This window comes from Anser cygnoides, chromosome 1, assembly GCF_040182565.1.
Source record: "Anser cygnoides isolate HZ-2024a breed goose chromosome 1, Taihu_goose_T2T_genome, whole genome shotgun sequence".
Lineage (NCBI taxonomy): Eukaryota > Metazoa > Chordata > Aves > Anseriformes > Anatidae > Anser > Anser cygnoides.
The window spans coordinates 84249373-84266153 of record NC_089873.1 but is presented as its reverse complement, the minus strand read 5'-3'; the positions used below and the strand labels follow the sequence as shown (position 1 = coordinate 84266153).

Genomic DNA, 16781 nt, shown 5'->3' with positions numbered 1-16781 from the left:
TTTTGAATTGACGGGGCCAAATAACTCGCACCCGAGAGTATTAAAAGAGCTTACTAGAAACTCTCTGAACCATTAATGTTGATTTTAAATAAACCATAGAACAATGAAGAAGTTCCAGAGTACTAAAACAAATTCAATGTACCAATAAATTACGAGAGTAAATGTATTGCAGTAAGTCGAATTGGCAATCCGACATTAATCTCGGGCCAAAACTTGGAAAGGCTGACCTGGAACTCAGTCTGTAAAGATAAATATATATAACCTGTTATGATAAACTGTTTAACTGTGGGTGGGCGGATGTAAATGTACATGAGAAATCATCATCATTTGGTGGTTTGTTCTGCCTGGATTTTGCCTCAGCCCAGTGCAGTTCAATATTTCTATTAACACTGCAACAAGCAGTACCAGGTAACGCGTCCCACCACCCTTTGCCCATCTGTGGGGAGAGAATCCCCAGTGAGTGTTCAGAGCGTAGCCAGAGCCAAGAAATGCCTTGGTGCATGAGGTTCAGTAGGGTATGCAAGGCTTGAGAAATCATTTAATCTTGCGTTTTACTAAGGCTTCTATTCAACTCAGTCAGGGAACAAAAATAATTGGAAGTTCAGCCATTTCTCATGATCAGAAAATAAATCCTCCTCTTAGGTCACTTCCCACAAATATGCTTTTCTGAGCTTCAGCTGCTGTTAAATTTTATACAGCATCACCCTCTGATAGTAACCTTTGTCCCTGATCCCCACTGGGTTTACCCAAACTGTCAGACAATGTCCTACTAACTGCCTTCTCCAAGCAATTCTTACATGGGCTTTTAGCATTCTCTGATACAGCATCAGTTTATCCTAATCAGCGTGTGTATATAAATTTATATGTGGGATAAGATGTACTTGAAAGGATTAAAAAAGAAAAGCACCCAAATTATAAATGTGTTTTCTTTTCATATTGTGCTTGCACTGGGTTTAAGAAACTATCATTTCACCCCGAAGGGGTGAGATGAAGCTTAGGTCATTTGGATGCAGATCCTGAGCCAAGATTATACCTGCCTTCAGGAATTACAGTCCTAATATACTTCAGAGCTCTGTGAGCTTCACTTTACGGTACTCACATAACATGTGGACTCCTGTAACAAACACTCTTTCTGCAAATGATAAAATGCAGACTGAGACAAACTGTCGTAGGCAGGAAAGACAGATGTATCTGCTGCTGGCAAAGCGGTCTCGTCCACATATGGGGCTTGGGTGCTGGAGCACCAGGGATCTTCCACCAAAGATCTGGTGTGGTTTTTGACACACCCCCTCTTTGCTCCTTTTTCTTTGAGTATAGCACCTGACTAGTCCAGAAGAATACTGACAGTTCATTGGCTAATGTTTTGTAAAGCACCTCTTCTACAAATTATGAGATTTTTGCTACGTGCCTAGTCAGTGCTTTGCATTTTATTCCTGATATTTTACTAGTAACAACAGATTTTTTTTTTTTTTTTTTTAGACTTGGGGTCCAGAGGCTACAGCCTGAGCTAACGTACCAATGTTTAACCCCAGAAATGAATGACAAAGAAAAGCAAGTCTTGGAATCTACGTGGAATGCCAATAAAATGCATTTTCAGTCTTGAAATTGTCACTGCATCTTCTGTAAAGAACACAGAAATATTTTCATGTCAGTAAAGCCTACAGCATGTGTCAGTAGTGGATCAAATATTAAAAGTAATTTTTAATAAGTGTGAATCAAAGAGGGATTAGAAAAACTTGGGGGATTTGGAGATGAGACTTCAGTTCAGTGAATCCCACAGCTCAGAGGCATAACAGGTGAATGCTCTGCTACCCACGGATGAGAGACCTGACAAGGGGGCTGATGAATTTGAGATTTATTATTAGAAAGTAGGGACTGAGGCTATGTATAAATGGAGACCCGTTTTGATAGGTATGAAAGGGACATTTCAGACAGGTAATGAAAAACTCAGAACAAAATTTTAAAGTCAATGCGTTGACTGATCGGAAGCAGGTATAAATCTGCCACAGCTGAAGTAATGTGATGTGATTTATTGCCACAAGTAAACGTAGGGGATGCAGCATTCTGAACAATGGGGTCATTTGCAAATATTATTCTATATAGTGTATGCCTATTATTGTAATCTTGAAGCTATAAAGATGGGCTTCACAACAGGGCAGGCAGCATAGAGGCAGTAATACCTGTGTAACACCTGCGAAGTGGAAGCATGTCACCCAAGTGGCTGCTTTTGAGAAAAGTTTTTAAGAAGTTAGCAGTAAATGAACTAAGAAACCAAAGAAGAATACAAAGTCAAAAGTTTTGTCGGATTCATCAGATGCACACAACTGCCACCAGATGGGAAAACAGAGTATGACAAACAGTACATAAATAAAAGACAGATGAAAAGGGGAGGGTGAATTTGGGAATTTGATTTCAGAATGCAGCGTCTTATGTATCCATTAGCAGTAATGCCTTCTAGCTCCTTCATGTGTGCGAACGTGCATGCCTTTTTTCCCTCTACCTCCCTTCCTTGCTTGCTCTTTCTTTGAGAGATTGACAGCCACAGTTTGAAGAGAAGCTTACAGAGAAATACATACCTTTTTTTTTTTTTTTTTTTTTTTGTCATACATCATGAACCAAGTAATCTCATGAGAAGTGAGAGCTTTCACATAGCAGAGCCTGTGAAGAATTTGGATATGGATCCTCTACAAAAGATTTTTGTACACTGTAGTAGTTAGGAACCAGATCACTTGGGTCAGTACTGAACCTGTGCATTACTTAGAAATAATGTTGAGAGTCGTTACTCTTCCAGTAGTCACTCAGAAAACATTTATTTAAAGCTCTAATTTATATTACTGTAAATTCTTATGCATTTTATTACCGTAATTGTTGGCTCTATTTATTTATTTATTTATTTTATTATTATTATTTTGATTTTTCTCATACCTTAGAGAAATAGGTGTTAAGTGATGATTTTTTCTGTCCCTGGACAGAATTCAATACCGGAGAGTTACATCTGCCTGAAACTAACACCAGTTCCTTTTCTGAAACGTGTTTTTGACAGGTTTGTGATCAAGGTATTAAGCATCATGATCAAGGTATCATGAAATACTTGTTTCTGAATAACTCTTATATATGATATTATGTTTTTTTAACCATGAAACCTTATGCTTAAATAGGAATATTCTATTATTTAAATATTAATTCTTCAAGGACTTTTAGTATTATAGCTTGGTAAACCTGGTGCCTCATGACCTGGAATCATCACAGTATCACAGTATCACAGATTTCTAGGTTGGAAGAGACCTCAAGATCATCGAGTCCAACCTCCGACCTAACACTAAGTACTCCACTAAACCATATCGCTAAGCGATATTGGATATTATTAAAGCGATATTATTAATCATAATCTAGTAGAGCTGACTATGGTGCAGTTCATGCCCTTCCTAGAGCAAGTTGCAAATGGAAGGACCAGATGCCTGTGATCATTCATATTTAGAGAGGACAAACACTGAGCTGTGTTTAGTTGCAGTTCTATTACCTTGGCAGCCTAAAGATGTGTTTTTGAATCTTGCAATTTCAGTGGCCTGAACTAGAGCTAGCAATGAAGGAAGACCCTGAACAGATGATCTATTTGATCACAGAGAAGTAAATTCCTAGGGTGACTTTCATACGTTATATGCACTAGCATATTGTGGTTAATAAGTTTAGAAAAGGCAGCGTGTTCTTTTTTAATTTCTACTCAGAATGAGTCCCCTAAAAATGCTGTGGTTGACATTTCATTTCCATTATCATGCCATTTTGTTCTCATTTTGGTGCCCTGATATCACCCACTAGGGACAGGGAAAACATTGATATCTTTGCCAGTCATTTTAGATCTCTTGATGACTTTATGACTCTTTCAAACAAAAGGTTTTTATATCTCAAAGGTAAAATAAATTATGGTATAAGATTACTCTCTCTTTTCTTTCTGTTTATAGGGAAATGAGAGAACATTGCTAAATAGCAGGTAAGAGAGCCTCAAAGCTCTGAAAAATAACCTAGGGCACTTTTTAAAATTAGTTTTTAATATAAAAATAAACAGTTATAGAGACCTGTAAAAAATACTTAGATGCCTAAATTTCACTGTTACGACATAAAGTTGGGAGTCTACCTTTCAAAAAGCACATCTTCATCACTTTTTCACTACTTCCACAACACCAGGAAAAACAGGTAGCTTATAGCAATATTTTGACCTTTTGATCATTTTGAATGACATACTGTTGACTCAAGCAGATATTTTTCTATCTTGGAATTTCAACCTCTACTAATGCTTGCCAAGATGTTGTTTTTGTTAATTAACGTTAATTTTCTACCATTTATTTTTTAGTTGTCCTTGTTTTGGTTGGGATAGAGTTAATTTTCCTCCTAGTAGCTGATATGATGCTGTGTTTTGGATTTTTGATGAAAACAGCAGTGATAAGCTGCTGATGTTTCAGTTGGGGCAGAGCAGTGCTCACACAGAGCCAAGGACGTCCCAGCTCCTGGTGCTGCCCTGCCAACGAGGAGGCTGGGGGTGCACCAGGAGCTGGGAGGGGACACAGCCAGGACAGCTGGCCTGGGCTGCCCAAAAGGATGTCCCATGCCACATGGCGTTGTGCTGAACAGTAACTATGGGTTGGCTGGACTGGGGTTGGGGAGGACTGCTGCTTGTGGTCTGGCTGGGCATCAGTCAGCGGGTGGTAAGCTGTTGAATTGTGCATCACTTGCTTTGTATGTTCTATTATTATTATTATTTTGTTGTTGTTGTTGTTATGATTTCCCTTCATTTTCTGTCCTAGTAAACTCTCTGTATCTCAACATAATCCTCTCCCTCATCCCACTGTGTGTATGTATGCGTGTGTGTGAGTGAACGGCTGAGTGGTGCTTAGATGCCTGCGGGGTTAAACCATAACATGTTTTCTAATCTTACCAAATACATGTGAGTACTCAGATGACTTAGATAATTTCTCTCTCCAAAGACATTATTGTGCTGCTGAACCACAGTTCAATAGCTTCTCTTCATTCTGGAAAAATGCATTCAGTGTATTTCTTGTCAATATATTTGTACAATTTATCTTGGCTAAAGCTTAGTATCCCTAGAATAAAATATTGAGGAGCTTTGACCCATTTTGGGGAAGTACAGAGCTTATTAGGATGTTGCTATTAAAGGCCATATATAAAATCTTGATTATTTGTGGAACTCTAACAGATGGTGTGAAAAGGTATTTTCCCTTCATTTTGGAAAACATACAGCAATAGGGCTGCCAGAATATGGCAAAGACCTGAAGGCTGGTGAATGGCTGGGAGATGAGTAAAAATTCAATTGTTTGCCATCTACTTCAGTGTGATAATGTGAGTACATAACATTAAGTCATCGGATATCTGGTTCTCTACAAACGGTGACTGTGGGGAGGGTTGTAACCCAATCCATAATCATGCCCTGACATTTTGGGTAAGTATTGTGCAGTTGTTTCGTTCTTGTGTTCTCTGGCTACCTACTGTTGGTCTGTCTGGAGGCAGAACACTAAACCATATGGACCTTCAGTTAGGTCTGACTTAGTATGAAGCTATGACGTTTTATGACATTTTATTTGTACTTTGTGCATGACTCATTTATTCCCCAAATGTACGTTACAACTGTCAGCTTTACTAACATTTCTACCCATTCAATCAGGACGCAGCACACACTTCACTTGATGATTACTGCTTCACATCCGAACAGAGCAGCATCCAGAAATAGGAAGCATCCTTCAGGAACATCAGCATGATGCGGAAAAAAGGATGAAATATCTTCGCCCACGGTGGTAATACACTGAATATACACTGGTCTCACATAGTTTACATATTGTGTTAAAATTCATCGATTTAGGATGAAAGGGGGTGGTCTCAGGGAACAGCTTGATAGTCTGTTGAAGAAATGAGATGTCCACCTTGCATTCAAGATATGGGTATGTATTATATGACTTAGTGAAAAAAGGGGCAGGAAGGCAGGGGGTGAGCAGGAGTGCTGCAGAGAAAGTGTTGTAGGAGGTCTCGAGGTGCTGCCACCAGCTCATGGGTGCTGCTGCCACACCAGCATGGGGCCAGCACTTGCACGCCAGGGACCCTGAAGAAGGGGGCTTCTCTCCAGAGCACATAAGTATGTATATGAGGTGCTTTCAGGATTATTTGTGGGCCTCTTTGATGATGTCCCCTTCTACCCTTCCCCGCCCCCGAGAGAGAATTAGGCAATGCCTTTTTGCACCATTTAGGGAGCTCTGTGTGTGTGCATATATATAGAGGTATGTGTGTGAGCATATTTGAAATATGCAGCTCATACAGAGTGAATAGCAGGGCGTTCACTGATTTTTTTGTACTACAGCATACTGAACTGGCACACTGAGGAATTACACACGTAGCTGTATCCTGTGTCATTTAGAGTGTGTAACCATGAATATTTTACAATTCCACCTACTATGTGATCAATCAGATAACGAGTTATGCTATGAATTCATAGTTCGTATGGCCTAGCAGTGAAGGTCAAATGCAAAAGTTTGTTGAAGTGCCTCCTTTGAAAGGACAAGATCAATTGATCTCACATTTTAATAAGTATTCATGTGGCTCATTCTTTCCTTTTTGTCTCTCCCCCTTCCCTCCCTGGCACTCATTTTAAACTAGACCATTTTCCTACCAATGACCTTCAAAAAGAAGTGAAATTATTTATTTCTATTTTTTAATTTCTTTTATTTTTTAAGAGATACTCTTACAGAAATTATTTTACTAAATATCTGAACATTACGAAAATCCTTTTAACAGTACAGCCATTAGAGTAATGCAGTAGTGTTGTTTTTTTTTTTTTTAAAGTGCAAAAGTTGATAGAAGTTATCAGCTACATTTGCATTTCTTGGTTGGGATTCCTACCTTGAGACAATACAGGACTGTAGCCACAGTCATACCGAGCAGTGGACAGATGCCAATGAGATTTTTATCTGACTTGGTGGCTATATTTGCTCTCAGGTTTAAAGCAGCTACTGGCCAACTGAAACAGTACAGAACTGGATCCTTGTATCTTAAAGAAAAGGAATATGTATGTTAGCTCACTGGAAATGATTTCTGTCCCACCTGATCGATTCACCATTCTGTCTTTCCTTCCTGAGGCTCCTTTGCTCATCTAAGAAGTTCATCACTATTCTTTGAACAGTTGTTTCTTCAAATAAATAAAATATTAGGAAAGTCACTGCAAGCAGAAATGTAACTCTGCATTGTACTCATTTCTTTTGTTGCTTGACTTGAAGGAGGTTTCGCAAAGGCTACATCTTTCCAATTAGCATACAGTAGGAAGGATTTTCTCAAATAAGACATGGTTCTGTGGTGACACAAAGCTGGCCAGCTTTCTAAGTAAGGCACTGTTATAATTAAAGTGGAAAAGCAAATCCATTTTATGAAACATCGAAGGTTTGAAGTTTATTTCATTTTACAGCAAAATGAATGTGAGACCAGGGTTTCACAGAGGAACAAAGACTTCACGCTATCTACTACTGAGTATTTAAAGCACGGAGTGAAGATGGCTGAAGTAGATTCATTGCTTTACCTCTTTTGGAGCAGAAGGGTTTTTATTAGTTTTTCTCCATTCTGATTCAAGCAATTGTCATTTTGGATCTGACAGATTCTTTCCACAACCTTTCCTTTCCCAGTTCTCCCTCCAAGCCTTCTCTGTATAAGAATTCATCTTAGCAAATGCTTAATTGAAATTGATTCATTTTCACAAAACATTTAGCTTCAACCAAATTGCATTTTTCCTAGCAGAAAAAAAAAAAAAAAAAAAGACAGGTTGTAATTATATTCTGTACATAGCCATTGGGAAGAAAGCATACAGGATCACAGTGGTAAATGAGGGAGTCTGAGTTACTCACAACATTTTTATTCTCCTGCATAGAATAATAGTAAACCTCATCTATCTTAGAAAGACATGGAACAAATCCAGACACCAGGCAATGTCTGTGTCTCTGTTTACAGTGGTCACATAAAATGATCAATATTGAACATCCAATGGAAGCAGATTGCATGCATAGCATAATTAGGTTGTTTAGGTGACCTGCCCTTGGATAAATCAATTTCTAATAAACAGTGAATTGGTATGCTTATTCTCAACTTCTCCAAAATATACATGCTGCTTGTTAATTACAGCTCACCTGTTCGTGTACCAGGGGTAAGTTTTACTCATGATATACTCCCATAGGAGATTTTAGTGAGGAAAGGAGCTGAACCCTTTAAAAAAATTTCACACATTGGAATCAGTGGTTGAGATTTTTGTCACAGAATTGTGTTTTCTGTTGGTTTTTGGTGTTTTAATTTTCTTCTCCTCTACCCCTTCTCTCATTCTTGGCAGGGGACTATATTTTTCCCTCTAAATGCAGACCTTGCTATAGTTATTCCAGTGATGCAGTCTGAATACAAACCTAGTATGGTTACATGTGAGTATATGAAGACTTGCTTCACACTAAAAGCACAGTTTTGTATATCATACAATGTTCTTGCAGTAAGTTTGTGCCAAAACTAATAAGCTGGTTCCTTAATGAATGATCAGGTTAGCAAAGCTTCAGGGCACTGTGAGCCTGGGATTGCTCAGCTGGCTTATTGGCTTGATGGTAAACTCGCTCAACCAACAGGTTTTCTGCCAGACTACTGTGCTGATCTCTGCCTCCCTGGAGAAAGCCATATATCTACACCGGCTTCAAGGCAGGGGAGCAGGAGGTGAAGGGAGGCAGTGGGGCTGTCTGTCCTTCAGTGGAGGAGGTTGGGCACATGTGAGACTGCATCTCGAGGAGGTGAACAAAAGAGAAAAGCCAGCCAGGACTGGGTACCCTGAGCCTCATGTCAAGGCATCACAGGCAGCCTGTGAGGTGACCCTGTCGAGCAGCATACAAACTACCTCAGGGGCTAAAGCTCTCTCCCGGCTGTTTTCTGCGGTGTCTCATCCCCTGTCTACTTGGTGTCAGTTCTGAAAGCCCATTTCTTTTTCCATCTTCTTCCCCAGAAGAAGCTGAATGTGGTTTCTCTTTTCTGTGCTCCTGTGTCAGGAGCAACTTGGCAAGAAGTAGTCTCTCCAGCCGTTTCCACTTTAGCCGTTCTGCATATATATTGCATGGGTTCACTTGTGGCTGCAAAAGCTAGCTCAGGCACAGCCAGTTATCTACAGCACTATTTCCCTGCTCTTTTTGTGGGCAGAGCATTTCTAAAAATATATTATAAACTCGTGTATAATCAGGCAGTCTCCCCCTAAGCGTTTTATTGAATAGTTATTCAGTATTGAGAAGGTACTCTCATTTGGATGATGCCAACTACATGGTTCCAAAGAAAAGTGTGAACTTTACAACACTGATAATGGTGGTGTTAAGGGACATGGTTTAGTGATGGGACTGAGTAGGTCAGGCTCACAGTTGGATTTAATGATCTTAAAGGTATTTTCTAACTTAAATGATTCTATCATTTCTAAAGAAACAATATAGAATATATGTAGCTGAAGGTTGATTTTTAAAATATGATTTTTTAAACTTGAATTTTAAAATTTAAAAATTTTAAAAATTTATTAACATAATTTGTAAATGCATAATAATCAAGTTGTCATCTACTGTCTGTTCTTGCCCTGGCCAGGGTGACAACTCTGGTAAGTTATGTATGATCTTAAATGCCTGACACGTGTATTTTTAAATTCTTCACCTTCTGGATAACTTGAGAGAATAACTTTGTACATGTACCTACTCACTGTCTTATAAAAGAAGGTTCACCACATAAGAGAAACTTATGACCATTGATCTAAAATGCCTTTGAGTGTATTCACACCTATAGAATCACTTTCTGCTCATCTTTACCACTTTTTTTTTTATTAGTTGCATTTTTTTTTTGTCTTCCCACCATTTGCTTTTTTTGCTAGCTATTGCAGTGCCTTTCTGTAGTTCTGCATTTGTAGCTACTTTTAAAATCTTCACCGGCTGCTATTTTTCTTCCAAAACATTTCTTTCAATGAGCTGTAGAATTTGCTATGTTTTCAAACCAGGGAGATATACTATTTTCTGAAACAATGCAAACCACTCTCTTAAGATTTTGTTTTACAACAAACATACGTTCATTCACAGTAAGAGTGTTTTCCCCACTGCAATCTGAGTTTTCTCTCTCTCCATATTCAATATGACTGTCTTTTTTATCAAAATGATATAATGAAATACAAGAGATCATATTAAATTATGTATCAGTGTCTAAATTGTAAGTCATAAAGCTTCTTTCATATTCAAGGTGATATATGTGGCCTCTCAATGTAGCTTTCTCTTGAGCAGCTCCCATAAAGGAATTTAGTTCTTTGTTCGCTATGCATACAATGCGTATTTTGTTTCTCTTTAAGTAGCTTCAGTTCTTTGACTGCAGGCTTCTGCAAAATGTTTTAATTTCAAGTATAACGGCCCTGTTCAAGAACAGAATGCTGTTAAGGTTTTATTTCCTCTTTAAGATTTTGAGTAACCTTTCATGACAACTATGTCAACTCATTCCAATAGCATTTTGCAGATATCTCCTTTTAGCGTTTAGCTCTGTTTTCCTTGTTTGTGTTCCTTAAGGAACACTAACCAGGGACACTGCCTTGTTTTCTGTCTGTTGGTCAGAAACAGACAACTTGGTCTGTTTTCATTCTATTCTTTCTGATACTGCTTTATTTTATTAATTAATTGGTTGGTTAATTTATTAATAATCCTTCGTTTAGATCACCTAATGGTCTTTTCCTCAGGTCTTGATTTTTAAGACCATTGCTGTTTGACTTTGGATTAACAATTTCATAAGAATTTCATTTCAACAGGATTTGGACTCTTTTTCTTTTCAGATTTGTTATAAAGGCTTCACAAGTTTCTTTCACAAGTTTCTTCCCATCCTGGTGTTCTCAGATGAAATTGTTCCCTTTCAGAAATAAATTTATCTAAGAAAGCAATATTTTCAGATTTTATAGGCTAAACTGATAACTGGTTTCAACTTCTTTAATATCACTATAGGCTGTTAAACAGCTTCTGAGTCTCTGAAATGTTATATTAAAAAAGAAAAAAAAAAGTGTATCTCCTCCTGACTCCATAAGGAGACAAAAATCTTACTTTAATTTCTTCTAGTTTTCTGCTGCACTTCCTAGATTGCATAGATTCCCTTCAATCCTTATCATTTTTCTTTTGTTCTGTTTTTAGATTTGTTCTTCTGCTTCTTCCTTATACCAAATATTGCCTGACAGGCTATGCAGGGACAGAGGGTCACCACTTACAACTGCTAGGCAACTCATAATACAGGAATGAGATAACTATGATGAGGCCTTGAACCAGCAGGCAGAGCTGTCTAGACATTTTTTTTTATTATTATTATTTTTTTTCTGACAGCGAGCTTCCCAAGGAAGATCAAAAGACTTTTATGTTAAAGAAAACCTTTTCTTTTTTTTTCAGACTATAAACTAGTTGATTCAACTTTTAAAAAAAAAAAAACAGACAAGCCACGTTATGCAGAAAAGGAGAATAAAGGCTTTATAACCAACTCTTTCCCTAACTGCAGTGTCCTTGTAGAAGGCTTTGTGTTTCCAGGCTTGGTTTTGGCCAACTTTTGGCTTTCTGCATTGTAGCAAACCCTATTCAGCTCCCTCTGAGAGACCAAGAAGTTCTCTCTAATGCTAGGCTTTTTGCACCCTGCATCTCCCAGCATTTTCTAAATTTCAGCATCATATACAGACTTCTTACTCCTTACTCTGTTACTTTTCTTCCAGCACCTGCAGGAGGCTCAGTGGTTTCTTTCCACTGGAAAGGTCCACCTGACCCAGTCACTCTCTTTGTCTTAAAATAACAACATATGCAAATTTATAACAGGAAAAACAGAGAGGCAATTATTATAAAAGATGCGGAAGCTTGTCTCTGTCAGATTGGCAAAAACCATCAGTGATTGCAGCAGCCCTCTCAAACTGGCCTTTCCAGTCTCTCCAGGACAACTAAATGTACAACCAGGTTAACCATGATATGCTGGTAGCCTTCCTTATAGTTGAAAATATGGATTTGTTCTGCAACTGCATAGTTTTACAGTTTGATTGATGATGTTAAGGAAAACCTTTCCTGTCTATTTCTATTCTCATTTTCTGGGATCTGAAAAATAGAAGTGGTGATATGAAAAACAAATAATACTTAAGCTTCTTCTGTAGCTGTGTCCCAAAGCCCACCAGATCGTTGCTTTAAGCAGCATAGGATCCATCAGATCACAGAATCACAGAATGGTTTGGGTTGAAAGGGAACTTAAAGACACCTAATTCCAACACCTCTGCCATGGGCAGGGATACTTCCCACCAGACCAGGCTGCTCAAATCCCAATCCAGCCTGGCCTTGAACACCTCCAGGGATGGGGCAGCCACAGCTTCCCTGGGCAACCTTTGCCAGTGCCTCACCACCCTCAGAGTAAAGTATTTCTTCCTTATATCTAATCTGTATCTACCCTTTTTTAGTTTAAAACCATTACTTCTTGACCTATCAATACACTCCCTGATAAAGAGTCCCTGTCCTGCTTTCTTGTAGGCCCCCTTTAGATATGGGAAAGTTGTTATAAGGCCTCCCCATGGCCTTCTCTTCAGCAGGCTGACAAACCCCAATGCCCTCAAGACTCTCTTCATAGCAGAGGTGCTCCAGCCCTCTGATCATCCTCATGGCCTTCCTCTGGACTCGTTCTAATACTTCTATGTCCTTATACTGGGGGCCCCAGAGCTGAGCACGGTACTCCAGGAGGGGTCTCATGAGAGCAGAGTAGAGTAGAGTGTACTTATGTTTAGTCCAGCCTACCACATGGCTGCACACAGTGCTGACTGAAGTGAAAAGGGCAGGAACGTATACCCAGGGGGAAGATTTTCAACAGCAGCATGGACCTGGATTAGCATAAACCACTTGTGAAAACACATCCCAGTTTAGAGGCATGAAACCTACTGACTCCAACCCTAGGGATGACTATTCCTAAAGTGCACGGAGGGCATCTACTCCTGTGCCAATGATCCTCATCTCTTTTGGCTGAGTGCAAGCAGTCTTCAATCTAGAAACCATACAGATGCTCTATCATGGTATATTAGCTCTTCCTAGGCAAAATATCAATGGTTGTGTATAACTTCCAGGATGAGGTGATTTTCAGCTAGTTAGTGTGGAGCATAAGTAGAGGAGTTTATATTATGTCTATCTAAATATGCTTCCCTAAATTCACTGAGAGTCTAAGGTTTCTACTTTGCCTTTGTATTTTTTGGAAATGTGATTAAGCTCCCAAGACACTTTGGTATTTTAGAATTTTTTCTCAGGATTTTTTTCTTCTTTGTTTACATTGAAATATATTTCTGGCTCCCTTCTTCCCCCTTCCCCCCACTTAATGTTTTTGTTATTGTTGTTTAGTGTTTTGTTTTGTTTTAAACTAATATTTTACTGATTGTTACAGCAAAGGAGAAGAAAACTACAACTAGAAATTTGTGATTTTTGTTAAATATTAACATTGATGCTACTTAGTGGGTGGTTTTTTTTTTGGTTTGGTTGGTGGTGGTGTTTTTTTTGTTGTTTGTTTTGTTTGTTTGTTTGTTTTGGATGAATTTATATTTTTCTTCCATGGCAAAAAGGATACCTGTTATTAAAAGGTAAAGAAGTTGAAGGTTGTATAAAATGAAATTGTCAGTGGAAGAATGTTTCTCTTGTGTTCTATGGGCATCTACTTCAGTTTGTAATGAAAAGTGTACTGCAGAAATGCTTCCATTTCTCAGAACACAGGTGGTTTTCAACAGCTTTACTCAGATGATGCTTTGAAAAATATTTTAATTACTTAAATTTAATGACGAGGACTGCAAAAAAAAAAAAAAAAAGTCCATGCTGTGCATGGACCAATTTGTGTGCTTAAATGTGGTGATTAACATCCGTGGTAGAGAATCTGCATCTTCCTTCTAGACATTCCCCAGGTGGTTCCTGCTGAAAAATTGATGAAATCGTACACAGATAAGGCACTTCTAAATAGTCAATAGAAACTGTTCCTGCAGGTGCAGAAAAGGTCATGTAGGACTTTTGTATGTAAGAGGTGTTTTTAATGCAGTTTAACGTAGCCAATTTTCATGGACTGTGCATGTGCTAGAGTAGTGCGTGTGCTATGAGCTGAGCAGAGCAGTGGCTCAGGGAGCTTTGCCCAGCCTAGGTGAAGATGTCATGGCAAGGATCTTTGCATCAGAGGCTCCCAGAGACCATTCAGTTTAACGGACTCAATCCTCTCTCCCCTGCAAGCACAAAGATGTCAAAACTAAATTAGTTTTTTAATAATTGTTCTGCCTGTTCATGTCTGTGTATTTTTTTGCAGGTATACTACTGTGATTTGAGCAATAGTCTGGGCAGGCTGTCAAAAGAGTTTTGGGGTTGATTGGCATCTAGCAGTAGATTTTTAAATTTCAGGAGGATAGGGAATTGGAAACTGAGACAAGTTGATTTTCCAAACTGAGAGCTGTGAAGTGTTAAGCACTTTTCAATATTTACATGACCAGGTGAAAGTTGATTGATCTGTGAAAATCTGATGCTAATGGCTGCAGTCTTCCTATTGTGGGTCACACTTGCCTCCAGGTTGAACGGCCAGTTACAATGTCACTCTACTAACCAGTTACGGTGAATACAAGCTGTTTGGTGTAAACTTGTGAGGCTGTCTTCTGATCAATGAAAAAAAACATGTAATTATGAGAGAACTCATTAGAAGGAGCAATATTTGAATTGAGAGGTGATAATTACATGTCTTTTAGCATTTCTTTCCCATGTTTGTTAAATAGTTCAAAAAAAAAAAAACTTTGTTGTTTCTGAAACATACTATAAATTAATATATCAATTATTGGTTATTATTTTCCATTGGGAAAAAGTGCCTTCTGCTTAATATATGGCACAGTTAATCCTGTGCTTCCTGCCTGGATGTACTTACTGCACATAGTGAACAATTATAAAATGCTCCATTGTATGACTGTTTCCTCTCTTCTCTGAACAGAGTTATTTTTGAAACTACGTATTGATTTCCTTGTTTCCGCTTTAAAACTCCCCGGAAACGACCTCCACTGTCCTGCAAGGACCCCTGTTTATAAATGGTGGCTCAGTTTCACAGTCAATTAAAAGTCTCCTATTGATCCCTAAAGGACCACTGATGAGTTCCTCAGGGACCTGGGGCCAGAACAGGAAGCACTGCTGTAACGAGCACCCTTTGAGAGAAATACTGTGTGAAATAAAAGAGAGCCTGCAAAATGTCCTTAAATTTATATTTCTATCAAGATTTCAGATAAAGCATACAAGTCTCCTGTACTTTAATTACATTTTTGTCATTCCATAATAGTTCACTTGGGATACTGGTGTAGGAAACCAAGAGAATACAAAACCACAATCACCTTGTTATAATAGTTTCTGCGAAATCCTCCCCATTTCAGACCAAAAAAAATATTTTGATTCCTCCCTTGAGAAAATATCACTGTGGGAGAATGTCCATAAGCATCTGGATTTCTAAGCCTGAATGTATTTCTGCTAAAATACAACTTTCTTTAGCTGCTTCTTCTCCCTCTCCCTTCTGGTAAAGATGTTGAGAAGTTGTCTAAAATAACAGAGATGGAGCTAGATATGGTGGACTAATGCATTTTCTGGTAGGGCTACTGCAGGACCAGCATTAAAAGCCACACACATTTTAGTGAAATGCTTTTTGCCCAGCTCAATAGATGTCAGAGCTGCATAGGAAAGACTGAAATTAAATATTGCATGTGGGAAGGGCACATAAAAGAGATCAAATTTTGGAGACTTAAATGTTCCACAAGTCTTACATTTATTGAATGCTTTTCTTTTTTTCCTTTAATGTGAAGAAAATGCACAAGTATTATTAACTAAAAGGAGGTATTGAAAGGTCAATTCAAGGTTGAATTTATGTTGCATATTTATGTGTTTCTTTTTAAATTGACTGGGAATATCTGCCATTAAAATTAATTTATATAATATTAGTTAATCTGCTATTAACCATCTGAAGGGAAACTGCAGGGAGAAGGGTGTCGGTCTCTTTTCTCAGGTGACAAGTGGCAGGACACTTTGGTGCAACAGCCTCAAATTGCAGCAGGGGAGGTTGAGATTGGATATCAGGAAGAATTTCTTCACAGAAAGTGTGGTTAAGCATTGGAACAGGCTGCCCAGGGAGCTGGCAGAGTCCCCATCCCTGAAGGAATTTTAAAGAGATGTGTGGATGTGGTGCTTAGGGAGATGGTTTAGCATTGGACTTGTAGAGTTAGGGGGACTTGATGATCTTAAAGTTCTTTTCCAACTGAAATGATTCTGTCTTCTCTTTGTGAGTTTTGCCTGTCATGCTGTGAGGCACACCAGCAAGGAAAGTTGGTTCTTTGGAAACTGTGGATTTTTTCGTCTTCACATCACTAAGTATATGATTTCACACGCGCTAAAAATAATTTTTCAAGGTGTTTCTTGTGAAATTAAATGATAGAGACAATTATCCCACAGAAAGATTCTTTTCAGAAGCTTTGCAAAAATGACAATTTTCATTTACAGTAACTCTCACATATCAGCTGTATTTTGGTTCCAGATCAATTGAAAAATCATCCCAAATGTTTCAAAATTAGTCTGTTCAGTATGGTTATCATCTCTTGGCATTGCAAAGTGCAATACTGTTTAAAAAACAGGTTACGTGGATCCCAATACTTTTCCACCATATGAACAATGTAGATGCCACTGTTAAGTCTGGGACCTCAAAAGAAGAATCACATTTACAGATTA

The 16781-nt window shown here is 38.4% G+C and overlaps 1 long non-coding RNA gene across 1 annotated transcript in view; it reads left to right on the top strand.

Moving 5' to 3' along the window:
* The window catches only part of LOC106040242 (uncharacterized), a 69131-nt gene extending 53980 nt beyond the window's left edge, over positions 1–15151 (top strand). Inside the window, exon 13 of the long non-coding RNA XR_010833154.1 lies at positions 1480–15151. This is a non-coding gene — a long non-coding RNA (uncharacterized lncRNA). The remainder of the gene's footprint in view (positions 1–1479) is intronic.
* Positions 15152–16781: the final 1630 nt, after the last annotated feature.